General features: G+C 38.5%; 1 pseudogene; it reads left to right on the forward strand.

Annotated features, from left to right (window-relative positions):
* Positions 1–12,909: 12,909 nt before the first annotated feature.
* On the forward strand, positions 12,910–13,326 carry Rpl30-ps16 (ribosomal protein L30, pseudogene 16; annotated as a pseudogene).
* The last annotated feature ends 2,749 nt before the right edge of the window (positions 13,327–16,075 follow it).

Below are 16,075 nucleotides of genomic sequence, written 5' to 3' on the forward strand. Positions count from 1 at the left end.
TACAACAACAACAACAGCAACAACCACTTACACACACACACACACACACACACACACACACACACACACACACACACACACACACACGGAAAGAAAAGAAAAAAGGTAGTAAGGACTGGATATGTAGCTGAGTTGGTAGGGCATGTGCCTAGCATGCATGAGCCTGGTCCTAGTGCTCTGTCTTCAACTGGGCATGGTAGAATATTGGTATAATCTGAACACACAATGTACTCTTTATGGTGCAATCACAATGACCACTGTAATTGTTAATGATTGCCAAGTTGACAGCACCTAGAATCAACAAGCAGACGTAATATTAGGGATGTCCACAAAGCAATTTCCTTATTTCCTTAATGCAAGTGGGAAGACCCAGCCTAAAAATAGATGGAAGCTCTCCATGGCCTGGCCCAGGGTGAAAACCAGCAGGAAAGTAAGGAAAGCCCAAGCATGTGCCTTCCTCTGCTTGCTGAGGCAGATGAAGTGTTACTGGACCTACACTACTGCTCCCATAATTTTCGCATCAAGAAAAATTGTTTCTTCAAATTGTTAACCAAAATCAACCCGTTCTTCCTTAAGTTGCTTTTGTGAGGCCTTTGCATGGGAATGAAAAAAGTTATTAACCCCTCAGCTCTAACCCAAGAAGAATGATGACATACAAATTTGTGACTCGGTCCATATTAAAATGAACACAATATTATGTGTTATGAATCGCAGTATTTTCCCCATGTGTTTAGAAAGTTTTCTGTTCTTATAGAAATATAATGGTTTAATTACAGAAAAGACTAGCAATTTCCTAGTGTCATTCCCCCTAATGCATCAGTAAATGGGTGTATGCCTATTTTATATACCTACATAGCAAATGTTGCATGAAACTTTCCCAGGCAAGGAGAGATCACAAGTGGCAACTGTTTAAGAAGCACCAGCCCAGAACACTACTCAGCATGCAGCCCCTGTCCATCTGATTCTTGTTGACTGTTTCACCATATGAATGAGTTACTGTAGCAGGCTAGCACTGCAGGACTTGCATCCTACAATGACTACAAATTTCTATCATTTAGTTTGAAAAATTATAAACTATATTGTGTCATTGAGTAAATTGTCAGGTGCAGATTTTAAAGGAAACTATTCATTTCTCCTAGCTAATTGTGTACTTAGCATTCATTGATCAACGTTTCTCCATTTTCCTCCTTCCTTCTCACTCTTCTCCAGCCTCTGTATAATACCATTTTACTCTTCATTTCCTTGAGATGAATTGTTTTAGATTTTATGTAAGAGTGGGATGATGCATTATGTATATTTCTGTCCATCCTGTCTCATTCTTTCGTTTGGTTTTTGCTGTGAATGACAGTGTTTCATCATTTTTATTGCTGGATAGCATTCCACTTATTTACTCAACCTTCAGCTGATGAACCTTTAGAGTGTTTCCACTCCTTCACTGATGTGATTGTGCTGTATGCAGTCGGAGAAATTCTGTCAAACAGCATTGAAATTTCCACTCAAGCACTGTATCTTCTGGATCCTGTACCATTCTAATGATACACTTAAGTCTTCTGCCTCCAGGAAGACTGAGCTTGCCTATATAGCCAAAGGCAGAGACTGGTTGATGTGATGAAAATCTTACTTTTCTGGAGAGTTGTGAGCTCAAATATGACCCAAACTTAATGCAAGCCAGTGGGACTTCTGAGCTTCTAGAAAACTTTACTTTTATTAAATGATGCCTGAAGAAGTGGTCTTTTCTCTTAGGGCTTGTACGTTGAATCACTATAGCTAGTTCGCCTTTACCTAAGGATGATGCGAGCTCTGCTCCTGAGTCACTCAGTCTTGAGGCTTGCTCTACCTCCACACTTCCTGTTATATGAGAAAATAAATGCCTGTGTACTGTCTTTTTAATTGAGACAGAGTCTCAAATAGGCCATTTTGCAAACTATGCTACTGGAGTGGTTTTCCATAAAATGGCTAAAATTTCTATGGTAAGGAGGGCCTTATAGGTTAATTCAAGGTTCTAAAAGGCCCATGTGAGCATTATCATTTTCAACAACTTTCTTTTTTTTTTAATGCATTTTTTTTATTAACTTGAGTATTTCTTATATACATTTCAAGTGTAATTCCCTTTCCCGGTTTCCGGGCAAACATCCCCCTCCCCCCTCCCCTTCCTTATGGGTGTTCCCCTCCCAACCCTCCCCCCATTGCCGCCCTCCCCCCATAGTCTAGTTCACTGGGGGTTCAGTCTTAGCAGGACCCAGGGCTTCCCCTTCCACTGGTGCTCTTACTAGGATATTCATTGCTACCTATGGGGTCAGAGTCCAGGGTCAGTCCATGTATAGTCTTTAGGTAGTGGCTTAGTCCCTGGAAGCTCTGGTTGCTTGACATTGTTGTACTTTTGGGGTCTCGAGCCCCTTCAAGCTCTTCCAGTTCTTTCTCTGATTCCTTCAACGGGGGACCTATTCTCAGTTCAGTGGTTTGCTGCTGGCATTCGCCTCTGTATTTGCTGTATTCTGGCTGTGTCTCTCAGGAGCGATCTACATCCGGCTCCTGTCGGTCTGCACTTCTTTGCTTCATCCATCTTGTCTAATTGGGTGGCTGTATATGTATGGGCCACATGTGGGGCAGGCTCTGAATGGGTGTTCCTTCAGTCTCTGTTTTAATCTTTGCCTCTCCCTTCCCTGCCAAGGGTATTCTTTTTCCTCATTTAAAGAAGGAGTGAAGCATTCACATTTTGATCATCCTTCTTGAGTTTCGTTTGTTCTAGGGATCTAGGGTAATTCAAGCATTTGGGCTACTAGCCACTTATCAATGAGTGCATACCATGTATGTCTTTCTGTGATTGGGTTAGGTCACTCAGGATGATATTTTCCAGTTCCAACCATTTGCCTATGAATTTCATACAGGCATTGTTTTTGATAGCTGAGTAATATTCCATTGTGTAGATGTACCACATTTTCTGTATCCATTCCTCTGTTGAAGGGCATCTGGGTTCTTTCCAGTTTCTGGCTATTATAAATAAGGCTGCGATGAACATAGTGGAGCACGTGTCTCTTTTGTATGTTGAGGAATCTTTTGGGTATATGCCCAAGAGAGGTATAGCTGGATCCTCAGGCAGTTCAATGTCCAATTTTCTGAGGAACCTCTAGACTGATTTCCAGAATGGTTTTACCAGTCTGCAATCCCACCAAAAATGGAGGAGTGTTCCTCTTTCTCCACATCCTCGCCAGCATCTGCTGTCACCTGTGTTTTTGATCTTAGCCATTCTCACTGGTGTGAGGTGAAATCTCAGGGTTGTTTTGATTTGCATTTCCCTTATGACTAAAGATGTTGAACATTTCTTTAGGTGTTTCTCAGCCATTCGGCATTCCTCAGCTGTGAATTCTTTGTTTAGCTCTGAACCCCATTTTTTAATAGGGTTATTTGTTTCCCTGCGGTCTAACTTCTTGAGTTCTTTGTATATTTTGGATATAAGGCCTCTATCTGTTGTAGGATTGGTAAAGATCTTTTCCCAATCTGTTGGTTGCCGATTTGTCCTAACCACGGTGTCCTTTGCCTTACAGAAGCTTTGCAGTTTTATGAGATCCCATTTGTCGATTCTTGATCTTAGAGCATATACCATTGGTGTTTTGTTCAGGAAATTTTTTCCAGTGCCCATGTGTTCCAGATGCTTCCCTAGTTTTTCTTCTATTAGATTGAGTGTGTCTGGTTTGATGTGGAGGTCCTTGATCCACTTGGACTTAAGCTTTGTACAGGGCGATAAGCATGGATCGATCTGCATTCTTCTACATGTTGCCCTCCAGTTGAACCAGCACCATTTGCTGAAAATGCTATCTTTTTTCCATTGGATGGTTTTGGCTCCTTTGTCAAAATTCAAGTGACCATAGGTGTGTGGGTTCATTTCTGGGTCTTCAATTCTATTCCATTGGTCTATCTGTCTGTCTCTGTACCAATACCATGCAGTTTTTATCACTATTGCTCTGTAATACTGCTTGAGTTCAGGAATAGTGATTCCCCCTGAAGTCCTTTTATTGATGAGGATAGCTTTAGCTATCCTGGGTTTTTTGTTATTCCAGATGAATTTGCAAATTGTTCTGTCTAACTCTTTGAAGAATTGGATTGGTAATTTGATGGGGATTGCATTGAATCTGTAGATTGCTTTTGGTAAAATGGCCATTTTTACTATATTAATCCTGCCAATCCATGAGCATGGGAGATCTTTCCATCTTCTGAGGTCTTCTTCAATTTCTTTCCTCAGTGTCTTGAAGTTCTTATTGTACAGATCTTTTACTTGCTTGGTTAAAGTCACACCGAGGTACTTTATATTATTTGGGTCTATTATGAAGGGTGTCGTTTCCCTAATTTCTTTCTCGGCTTGTTTCTCTTTTGTATAGAGGAAGGCAACTGATTTATTTGAGTTAATTTTATACCCTGCCACTTTGCTGAAGTTGTTTATCAGCTTTAGTAGTTCTCTGGTGGAACTTTTGGGATCACTTAAACATACTATCATGTCATCTGCAAATAGTGATATTTTGACCTCTTGTTTTCCGATCTCTATCCCCTTGAACTCCTTTTGTTGTCTGATTGCTCTGGCTAGAACTTCAAGAACTATATTGAATAAGTAGGGAGAGAGTGGGCAGCCTTGTCTAGTCCCGGATTTTAGTGGGATTGCTTCAAGTTTCTCTCCATTTAGTTTAATGTTAGCAACTGGTTTGCTGTATATGGCTTTTACTATGTTTAGGTATGGGCCTTGAATTCCTATTCTTTCCAGGACTTTTATCATGAAGGGGTGTTGAATTTTGTCAAATGCTTTCTCAGCATCTAATGAAATGATCATGTGGTTCTGTTCTTTCAGTTTGTTTATATAATGGATCACGTTGATGGTTTTCCGTATATTAAACCATCCCTGCATGCCTGGGATGAAGCCTACTTGATCATGGTGGATGATTGTTTTGATGTGCTCTTGAATTCGGTTTGCCAGAATTTTATTGAGTATTTTTGCGTCGATATTCATAAGGGAAATTGGTCTGAAGTTCTCTTTCTTTGTTGTGTCTTTGTGTGGTTTAGGTATAAGAGTAATTGTGGCTTCGTAGAAGGAATTCGGTAGGGCTCCATCTGTTTCAATTTTGTGGAATAGTTTGGATAATATTGGTATGAGGTCTTCTATGAAGGTTTGATAGAATTCTGCACTAAACCCGTCTGGACCTGGGCTCTTTTTGGTTGGGAGACCTTTAATGACTGCTTCTATTTCCTTAGGAGTTATGGGGTTGTTTAACTGGTTTATCTGTTCCTGATTTAACTTCGGTACCTGGTATCTGTCTAGGAAATTGTCCATTTCCTGAAGATTTTCAAATTTTGTTGAATATAGGTTTTTATAGTAAGATCTGATGATTTTTTGAATTTCCTCTGAATCTGTAGTTATGTCTCCCTTTTCATTTCTGATTTTGTTAATTTGGACGCACTCTCTGTGTCCTCTCATTAGTCTGGCTAAGGGTTTATCTATCTTGTTGATTTTCTCAAAGAACCAACTTTTGGTTCTGTTGATTCTTTCTATGGTCCTTTTTGTTTCTACTTGGTTGATTTCAGCTCTGAGTTTGATTATTTCCTGCCTTCTACTCCTCCTGGGTGTATTTGCTTCTTTTTGTTCTCGAACTTTTAGGTGTGCTGTCAAGCTGCTGACATATGCTCTTTCCTGTTTCTTTCTGAAGGCACTCAGCGCTATGAGTTTTCCTCTTAGCACAGCTTTCATTGTGTCCCATAAGTTTGGGTATGTTGTACCTTCATTTTCATTAAATTCTAAAAAGTCTTTAATTTCTTTCTTTATTTCTTCCTTGACCAGGTTATCATTGAGTAAAGCATTGTTCAACTTCCACGTATATGTGGGCATTCTTCCCTTATTGTTATTGAAGACCAGTTTTAGGCCGTGGTGGTCCGATAGCACGCATGGGATTACTTCTATCTTTCTGTACCTGTTGAGGCCCGTTTTTTGACCAATTATATGGTCAATTTTGGAGAAAGTACCATGAGGAGCTGAGAAGAAGGTATATCCTTTTGCTGTAGGATAGAATGTTCTATAAATATCTCTTAAGTCCATTTGGCTCATGACTTCTCTTAGTCTGTCTACGTCTCTGTTTAATTTCTGTTTCCATGATCTGTCCATTGATGAGAGTGGGGTGTTGAAATCTCCTACTGTTATTGTGTGAGGTGCAATGTGTGTTTTGAGCTTTAGTAAGGTTTCTTTTACGTATGTAGGTGCCCTTGTATTTGGGGCATAGATATTTAGGATTGAGAGTTCATCTTGGTGGATTTTTCCTTTGATGAATATGAAGTGTCCTTCCTTATGTTTTTTGATGACTTTTAGTTGGAAATTGATTTTATTTGATATTAGAATGGCTACTCCAGCTTGCTTCTTCTGACCATTTGCTTGGAAAGTTGTTTTCCAGCCTTTCACTCTGAGGTAGTGTCTGTCTTTGTCTCTGAGGTGTGTTTCCTATAGGCAGCAGAATGCAGGGTCCTCGTTGCGTATCCAGTTTGTTAATCTATGTCTTTTTATTGGGGAGTTGAGGCCATTGATGTTGAGAGATATTAAGGAATAGTGATTATTGCTTCCTGTTATACTCATATTTGGATGTGAGGTTATGTTTGTGTGCTTTCATTCTCTTTGTTTTGTTGCCAAGACGATTAGTTCCTTGCTTCTTCTAGGGTATAGCTTGCCTCCTTATGTTGGGCTTTACCATTTATTATCCTTTTTAGTGCAGGATTTGTAGAAAGATATTGTGTTAATTTGGTTTTGTCATGGAATATCTTGGTTTCTCCATCAATGTTAATTGAGAGTTTTGCTGGATACAGTAACCTGGGCTGGCATTTTTGTTCTCTTAGGGTCTGTATGACATCAGTCCAGGATCTTCTGGCCTTCATAGTTTCTGGCGAGAAGTCTGGTGTGATTCTGATAGGTCTGCCTTTATATGTTACTTGACCTTTTTCCCTTACTGCTTTTAATATTCTTTCTTTATTTTGTGCGTTTGGTGTTTTGACAATTATGTGACAGGAGGTGTTTCTTTTCTGGTCCAATCTATTTGGAGTTCTGTAGGCTTCTTGTATGTCTATGGGTATCTCTTTTTTTAGGTTAGGGAAGTTTTCTTCTATGATTTTGTTGAAGATATTTACTGGTCCTTTGAGCTGGGAGTCTTCACTCTCTTCTATACCTATTATCCTTAGGTTTGATCTTCTCATTGAGTCCTGGATTTCCTGTATGTTTTGGACCAGTAGCTTTTTCCGTTTACATTATCTTTGACAGTTGAGTCAATGATTTCTATGGAATCTTCTGCTCCTGAGATTCTCTCTTCCATCTCTTGTATTCTGTTGGTGAAGCTTGTATCTACAGCTCCTTGTCTCTTCTTTTGGTTTTCTATATCCAGGGTTGTTTCCATGTGTTCTTTCTTGATTGCTTCTATTTCCATTTTTAATTCCTTCAACTGTTTGATTGTGTTTTCTTGGAATTCTTTCAGGGATTTTTGTGTCTCCTCTCTATGGGCTTCTACTTGTTTATTTATGTTTTCCTGGAATTCTTTCAGGGATTTTTGTGTCTCCTCTCTATGGGCTTCTACTTGTTTATTTATGTTTTCCTGGAATTCTTTCAGGCATTTTTGCGATTCCTCTCTGTAGGCTTCTACTTGTTCTCTAAGGGAGTTCTTCACATCTTTCTTGAAGTCCTCCAGCATCATGATCAAAAATGATTTTGAAACTAGATCTTGCTTTTCTGGTGTGTTTGGATATTCCATGTTTGTTTTGATGGGAGAACTGGGCTCCGATGGTGCCATGTAGTCTTGCTTTCTGTTGCTTGGGTTCCTGCGCTTGCCTCTCGCCATCAGATTATCTCTAGTGTTACTTTGTTCTGCTATTTCTGACAGTGGCTAGACTGTCCTATAAGCCTGTGTGTCAGGAGTGCTGTAGACCTGTTTTCCTCTCTTTCAGTCAGTTATGGGGACAGAGTATTCTGCTTTCGGGCGTGTAGTTTTTCCTCTCTACAGGTCTTCAGCTGTTCCTGTGGGCCTGTGTCTTGAGTTCACCAGGCAGCTTTCTTGCAGCAGAAAATTTGGTCTTACCTGTGGTCCCAAGGCTCAAGTTCGCTCGTGGGGTGCTGCCCACGGGCTCTCTGCAGCGGCAGCAACCAGGAAGACCTGTGCCGCCCCTTCCAGGAGCTTCAGTGCACCAGGGTTCCAGATGGTCTTTGGCTTTTTCCACTGGCGTCCGAGATGTGTGTGCAGGGAGCAGTCTCTTCTGGTTTCCCAGGCTTGTCTGCCTCTCTGAAGGTTTAGCTCTCCCTCCCATGGGATTTGGGTGCAGAGAACTGTTTATCTGGTCTGTTTCCTTCAGGTTCCGGTGGTGTCTCAGGCAGGGGTCCTGCCTCTCCTGGGCCCTCCCCCACGGGAGCCCAGAGGCCTTATACAGTTTCCTCTTGGGCCAGGGATGTGGGCAGGGGTGAGCAGTGTTGGTGGTCTCTTCCGCTCTGCAGCCTCAGGAGTGCCTACTTGACCAGGCGGTTGGGTCTCTCTCTCACAGGGTCTGGGAGCAGAGAGCTGCTGCGGGCCAGGATCCGCGGGTCCATTTTCAACAACTTTCTAAGCTTTAAAATATTTTTAATTTATTATTTGGGAATTGTGTATATTTTGATCACTTTTTCTCTCCTCCCTCAACCTCTCGCAGATCCTCCTCCATATCTACCCACCCAACTACATGTTCTTTCTCTCCTTTAGAAATAACTGTATTTTGTTAATTGAGTGGGATTTTTTGTTTGCCTATGTGATTGATTACTTTTTGTTTTGAGTCAGGATCTTTCTTCGTATCCCAAGCATGCAATTCCCTTTAAAGAAAAACTGATTTATAACTTGTGGTCTTCCTTTCTCAAGCTCCTGAGACCTAGGGTTGTACCTTTATGCCTGTATATTTTTTTTGATAGTATGAAAACAGCATATTCTAAAAACATAAAAATTAACGAAACCATTGATATTTAGTCTTGAGGAACAAAGTTTATGATTCATGAAATGATCCCAATGCATCATCTGGTTTTCTCCAACCTATACAATGGAGCTCAGGAAAGATACTCAAGTTCATAGAATCACTGTAATAAAGGGAGACGACCCCACATTGCTTTGCCATGGTGAGTGAGCACAGAGATATAGGAAACACAAAGGTCTTTGTAAATATAAAGAGTTGTGGTCCGGGGTTGGGGATTTAGCTCAGTGGTAGAGCACTTGCCTAGGAAGCGCAAGGCCCTGGGTTCGGTCCCCAGCTCCGAAAAAAAGAACAAAAAAAAGAGTTGTGGTCCACAAAGTCCACAAAGAAGATGCTGCTGAATGAAATATTTGCCCACAGTGCTTCTCTTCCTACACATTGTTTCTCCCCAATTTTCCAGGCAGTAATTGAATGTTCCCTCTTTCACTTGTCACTTTCCCACCTGATCTCTGGCTTCTGTTATATTCAGATGAAAATGTCACCTCCCAAATTCTTGAACACCTTTGATACATATCGAGTGTATGAAAAGGATTGTAGTTCATTATCTCTGTCTCACTATAAATCAAAGTCTCAGCCAAATTGCCACATTCTTCATTTACAACTTTATACCTAGAATTGATATTTGACTTGCACAAGAGAAAGATTCCTGTGTTCCACAGAAATTTCTGGCAGATCTAGGAAAGATAAACAACAAAAATATAAAGTAATCACCAAGAATTTAAATTGCAAAATAGAATACAGTAAATCATGACACTAAGCTGTAATAGGCACAGGCTAAACCATCCAAACTCCCAAACTCCATGTATTGTTTATCTTGGAAGAGTCCTGCAGGAAGAAGAAAGATCTCAGTTCCCAAGAAGTAAAAATAGGGCAGATCTGATCCATGATTTAGGAATGTATTACCTTATGAGGACACAGCTAAAGTTATGAAAGCCAAGACAAAAAATGTAAATTAATAAACTTACATATGTTTACTCATACTTATATATGCATATATAGGCACTTAACAGTGACAAATTTGATCATGCTTAATATCTAGAATTTTTGCAGTTATAAACTAACATCAGTAATAACAAGTAGACTAAATATCATGTGTTCTTGGGCATAGTGGGGCAGTCAGTCTTTCCAATATGAGTAAAGACACTAAATCTGAGAAAGAGTGATTGTCTTATATGAACACATAGAATTGTCAGGAGATTGAGATTGATTCATTTTTTTCACCTTTTAAACTGTATATGTGAAAATGGTATATGTTCATGGTGTAAATGCATTTGATTTGACACTAAAGAAGGATCTTGAGTGCCATTTTCTGTCATTGTTGACATGATTCTATTGAGAAAGTCTCTACTGAACATGGAGCCATGTTGACAGTCATTTGTCTCCAGAAAGCCCATCTCTGTCCTTCAAAGTGCTGGTATTACAGGTATATGCAGCTATGTCATAGAAATTTTTAATCACAAACTGATGTTTCTACCCCACCTTTGACCGTTTAGTTCCTAAATAAAAACCACACACAATCTTTATGTGTATGCTAAGCCTTAATCAGCACAACAACTGGGAAAATATCTGTCCTCCACGCCTTTATGTCTATTTCCCAGCCAATGATCCCATTATATAATTTGACATGTTTAATCTGGGCTGCTCTTAACTCCAATTAACAAACCTATATGGCCATCAAGCCCACATAGTCATTATTTTAAGATTCTTCTTAGACACACAGCAACTTCTTCCTTCATTCACCTTCTTCTCCTTGTGGTTTTCCTCTGACCTCCAGCCTGGGAATCTTAAACCCCACCTATGACTCTTCTGGCCAGCTATTAGTAGTTGGCATCTTTATTTAACAATCAGAAATAACTTAGGGGCAAGGTCACATATCATTTGGGTCTACACAGGAATTCTCGCCTCTCTGTGGCAACCAGGAATTGAGAAACCAGTATTAGCATCCGGCTACAACCTGATCAGCATCAGGCCAATCCACTTACACAGCTATAGCAGGCTCTTTATTTAGAGACTGAGATTTTAACTCAAATCCTTATACTTGTACAGCAAACACTCTTATCTACCAAGTCAGTCTACTATGCTTTTGAGTTGGGATTTCTAGCTGAAATTTTGGACTCAGATTCCTGGCTATGAAATTCCCTATCTGGGAACACAAAGTCTCATTGTTTCCAGGCACCTTAAAATGACCTAGTTTAACCCATGTTTGATTCAAAAACCAATACTACACTTGATTATTTGGCTTATAAGTTCATCATACCCTGTAGAAAATAAAAAGAAAACACAAAAATTGTATCCAGAGAGATCTGTCAAATTTCATCAGTATCAAAAAACACAAAGCTAATGTACACATTCATCATTCTGAAATCCTGCTTTGCTTTCTTATAGTTAAGAAATAATCAAGTCTCACAGTTGCTAATTAGATAAAATATAAAGCATGTACAAGGAAAGTTTCACATACTTTCTGAATAGAAAGAAAAATGTCATGGGTGCATACAGGTACATATACCTCCATTTTGACAATGATTAACAGTGTGGCCTTTGGCAAATCTCTTGTTCTTTCTGTGCATGAATACTATGCCATGCTAAATTATGGAGCTAGAAAAAGATGATGCTTCAGGGCCTCCATACTCCAAGGTATTATGCCATTCTAAGAGGTTGAATAGAGCTGATAATGTGACCAAACAAACGTGAGTGCTCTCAGAAGGTTCCATGACCCTTTGTGGTTTTTTAGATGAAATAGGAAAGTTGGGTGGACTTCTATTGAGTGATGTTGACTCTGTTACTCTGGAGTCTATTTAGATATTGAGCTGGCAAAGCTAAATGTAATTTTGAAATCTAAGACAACCTTCAAAAACAATATTTACCAAGATAATCCTATTAAAAGGAGCTTCGTATTTCTGATCAGAACTATCCATGGATCTTAATTTTCTGTCACTTCATTCAAGTGTTCTGATCCTTACAGTCTCTACATAATGTTATTTAAAACTACTGGCTCATAGACTGTGGGCTGACTGTGGCTGTGTCCTATACTGACTAGACAATTGCTCTAGCATATGGTTTACTGTGGACAGTGAGGCATTGAGTAAGGGTGAAGAGGTTGGTGATGTCATAGCCCCAGGCAACTGCACAATATTTAATCTGCATACACTTTAACAGAGATGGATGAGACTCTGTATGGTTTCCCAATTCCTTAAGTAACTTACATGAATTTGTGGGGAAGCAAATATAAATCTTTCATGATTTAGGACAGATAAACAGGATCTGCTTATAGTTTTGCCACTGTCTAATTCTATTAACTCAGACTAGTCATTGATGTCCCAACAATCATTATCTACAGACTGGAACTTGGAATTTATGTGCTATCCGTTGGGTAGAACACTAAGGAAGATCCTGTAGATGATGTGTCACATCCTGGGACTAATTCTAGGCAGGACATTTTAATGGATGGGAGATTGCTAGAATGTGGAATTCTATCTATCTATTGTAATGGGAAAGTGGTAGGCAGGCACTCTATTATAGATGATGCAATTATGTGTTCCAAGTTAGCCAACACAGTTGAATATATATAAGGAAGATATGGCTAAAGACAAATAATAGTTTACTTATGTAGTTGACAAGCTAAAAATGTCCATGTTTCAGTTTAACAGTTCAAAGATCAAATGTACTATTTGTTAGCATGGAAACTTAATATTTCTAAGCTCAAGTTCATATATATTTGCAAAATGAAAACAATGATTTTTTTATACAAAATTTCCATGTGAAAATACACATAACTTACTTAGCAGTGTCTTGGGAACAAGCACTTGTGTGCTGTCATTAGACTAAAAGCATTAGTGTTATTTGGCTTTAAATCTGTGATAGTGATTCCTCATGGAGGAGGATAAACATAATGGTCAGAAATTACAGAAATCTGCCTTCCTTTCTCGCTCCTGGGCCATCTTGGAGTCTGATCTTGGTTGGGGTTGTCCTGAACCTAAGGCAAGAAGATGGTGGCTGCAAAGAAGACGAAAAAGTCTCTGGAGTTGATCAACTCTAGGCTCCAACTTATTATGGGAAGAGGAAAGTACATGCTGGGGTACAAACAGATTCTGAAAATGATCAGAAAAGGCAAAGTGATGTTGGTTATCCTCGCCAACTGCCCAGGTTTGAGGAAATCTGAAATAGAATACTATGCCATATTGGCTAAAACTGGTGTCTCTCACTACAGTGGCAGTAATATTGAGTTGGGCAGTGTGTGGAAAATACTACAGAGTAGGCACACTGGCTTTCATCGACCCAGGTGACTCTGATATTATTAGAAGCATGCCAGAATAGACTGGTGAAAAGTAAACGAGAAAGTTTTCCTTTAATCAAACTTTGCCAGAGCTCCTTAAAAAAAAGAAAGAAATTACACAAACCTTCCTTAGACATGTAGTCAAGTTTACAGTGTTGAATTCTACCTGCAAAGAAATAGGCTTGATCTAACATTCTTGAGCAGGGTTATTGGCTATGAGGATAAACAGAAAACTATTTAGGCTTGGACTTAAAGTGGATGGATATTACTTGAGTAGATAAAACAGTGACAAAGTAGAAATCTAGTCTATTACACTGGTCCCAATGAATAGCAAGAAGTACTAGGAGAAATGGAGCATTCTTGGAATCCTGGAGCACTTCGTCAAGATAGATATAAATCAGGAGACCCTAAGCCTCAATAGCTCCATATTTAATGAACAGGATGGAGTCTGTTAAAAAGCCATTGAGTACTCTTTGAACATTGCAAAGTGATAAAATTAACATGAAATCGTATTGATTTTTGTAGAATATGTAGAATGAAGACAAGTTCATCCTGGAAAAATAAGCCCTGATATTGTTGGCCTGTGGTGTCATTTAGTTATCTGCAAAGAATTGTCTATGGAGAAAAGAAATCACGGAAACTGAAAGAAGTTTGACCTATTTATTTACCCTTTTCTCTATTAGATATACAATGAAAAGAAGACAGCATTTTATTAATATATGTCAGAAATTTTAATCAATTGAGATAAAGTATTTGTAAATAGAGTCCTGAGATGTCATATATCTTGGTCCCCTAGACAGTTGGTTTTTTTCCTAGTTCTTGGTATTTGTTTTCTGGTTTTATTTGTATACTTTCCTTAATCCCAATCAAAATAGAAATCTCTGTGTCTTCCTGCCCATTATCAGGATCATGTTTCTTACATCTCATAAAGATTATCTGAAGAATGCAGCTTTTGCAACATTTCCTCAGCATTTCTGAGTTAGTGGAGGAGGGCAGTGTTCATGATTTCAGTAAGGGCAAACAGTAAGTCTGTGCCACAGAAAAGTGAACTGAATGTTCTTCCTGGTGATTTGCTTGTTCCTGTAAGTTGGAAATGTAGGAACCCTAAGATTTAATTCTGGGCACAGATAGCTACACAATTCTTCAATATATGCAGAGGCTCACTAAATACGAATGTTAAGCAAAATGTATACTATCTTGTCCTGTGGCCTTCCATCCCTCCCCTAAGGTATTCATCAGCAAAATGAAGGTACTAAACTGACTAAATACTTATGTCCTTTCAAGTTTTGAGTATCTTTGGCACTTTAATTCTGAGGCTTATTATGGAAACAAGTGATTACTTTTAGGAATTTGCTTAGCAACATAATGTTGCTGCAAGACACTATTTGTTCTTTTCAGCAATGAAAGGATATTTTGCTGAATTTAACTGAATTTCTAAGTTGGGATTCTGTTGACCTGAGAAAAGGGGGTTGATTAGTGTGACTAATTTTATTTCATAGCTTAGTAGCTTAAAAAATATTACAGGCTAATTTCTTAAGATATGATGCTTAATTTTTATAATTCTAGAAGTATTGTTTTCATTATTTTTGTTTCTGCCTTCAAAATATAGGCATCTTCTACCCCGAGCTAAAATCTATAGTTCTGGATTTATTAAATTGAGCCACATTTATCAGTACCAAACATCAGAAAAGATTTAAAAGGTATCTAGTAAACACAAGCTATCATTTGTATCTAAGCTCCAAAAATGAGCCAAATAAATTCTTTACATTCCTCTGGTCAAGCATTTCATTACAGCAACAAAAAAATGGTGACTAATATGTACAACAGCAGAGTAAAACAGTCTTCAGAAGATTGTATTTGAATCCCTAAAACTTAGCAATTATTCGATATATTTTTGGATATTAGTATCAGAAATGTGAACGAGGTGTATCAAAATGGATTTATAGCTTAAAAAGCCAATAATAACTGGGCATAAGTGATTGTTTGCTGAAAGACAAGAAGCTACTGTAATTTTTCTATCTAAATTCAATTTTTAAGATCCAATTCAGGTCTTTCCTATCAAAAGGTTGAGACAGATAACAATTTTGGATGGCATGTTGTCCTGACCATTGTAGGTTATTTAACATAATCCTGAGTATCCATTTGATGCCAACATGAGGCAATCAAAATGTATTTACATTTTGTAAAAAAGAAAAATCTCAATCCTTTGAGAATTTCTAATAAAATTAGAGAGTCCAGTGATACATGAGGACTTCCCTTTCTTTTAGGTAAATTAAAGTATTCTAAAGAAAGCTTTTTAAAAATATTCTTTTAAAATATTTGTTTGTTAGCTTATGAGGTGGTTAAGTCCTCAAAAACAATATGCTTTATTTACTGTGATGAAATCACAGTAGTAAATGATGTAGGCTTCAAAAATGTAATTTATCTTAGCCTATCCATTAACTGTGCTAAGACCTGAACTTACAGGGCAGTGGTGGACCACACCTTTATTCCCGGCACTTGGGAGGCAGAGGCAGGCAGATATCTGAGTTTGAAGCCACCTTGGTCTAACAGAGCAAGTTCCTGGACAGCGAGCACTAAACATAGAAATCTTGTCTCAAAAAACTCAAAAGACAACAAAACACACAGGCAATAAAAAACCTGAATTCATCATGATCGGTTGGAAGTCATGGTCCTTAATATTACAGAATTTATGTCAATGCACTGGGGAAGAAAGAGGAGTCAGAAAATAATAAGTGAATAAATAATTATAGATATGATAAATGAAACAAAGAAAATACTCATGGATCTGTCATAAAAATGATA

The sequence above is a fragment of the Rattus norvegicus genome, chromosome 18, assembly GCF_021556685.1.
Source record: "Rattus norvegicus strain SHRSP/BbbUtx chromosome 18, alternate assembly SHRSP_T2T, whole genome shotgun sequence".
NCBI classification, from domain to species: domain Eukaryota; kingdom Metazoa; phylum Chordata; class Mammalia; order Rodentia; family Muridae; genus Rattus; species Rattus norvegicus.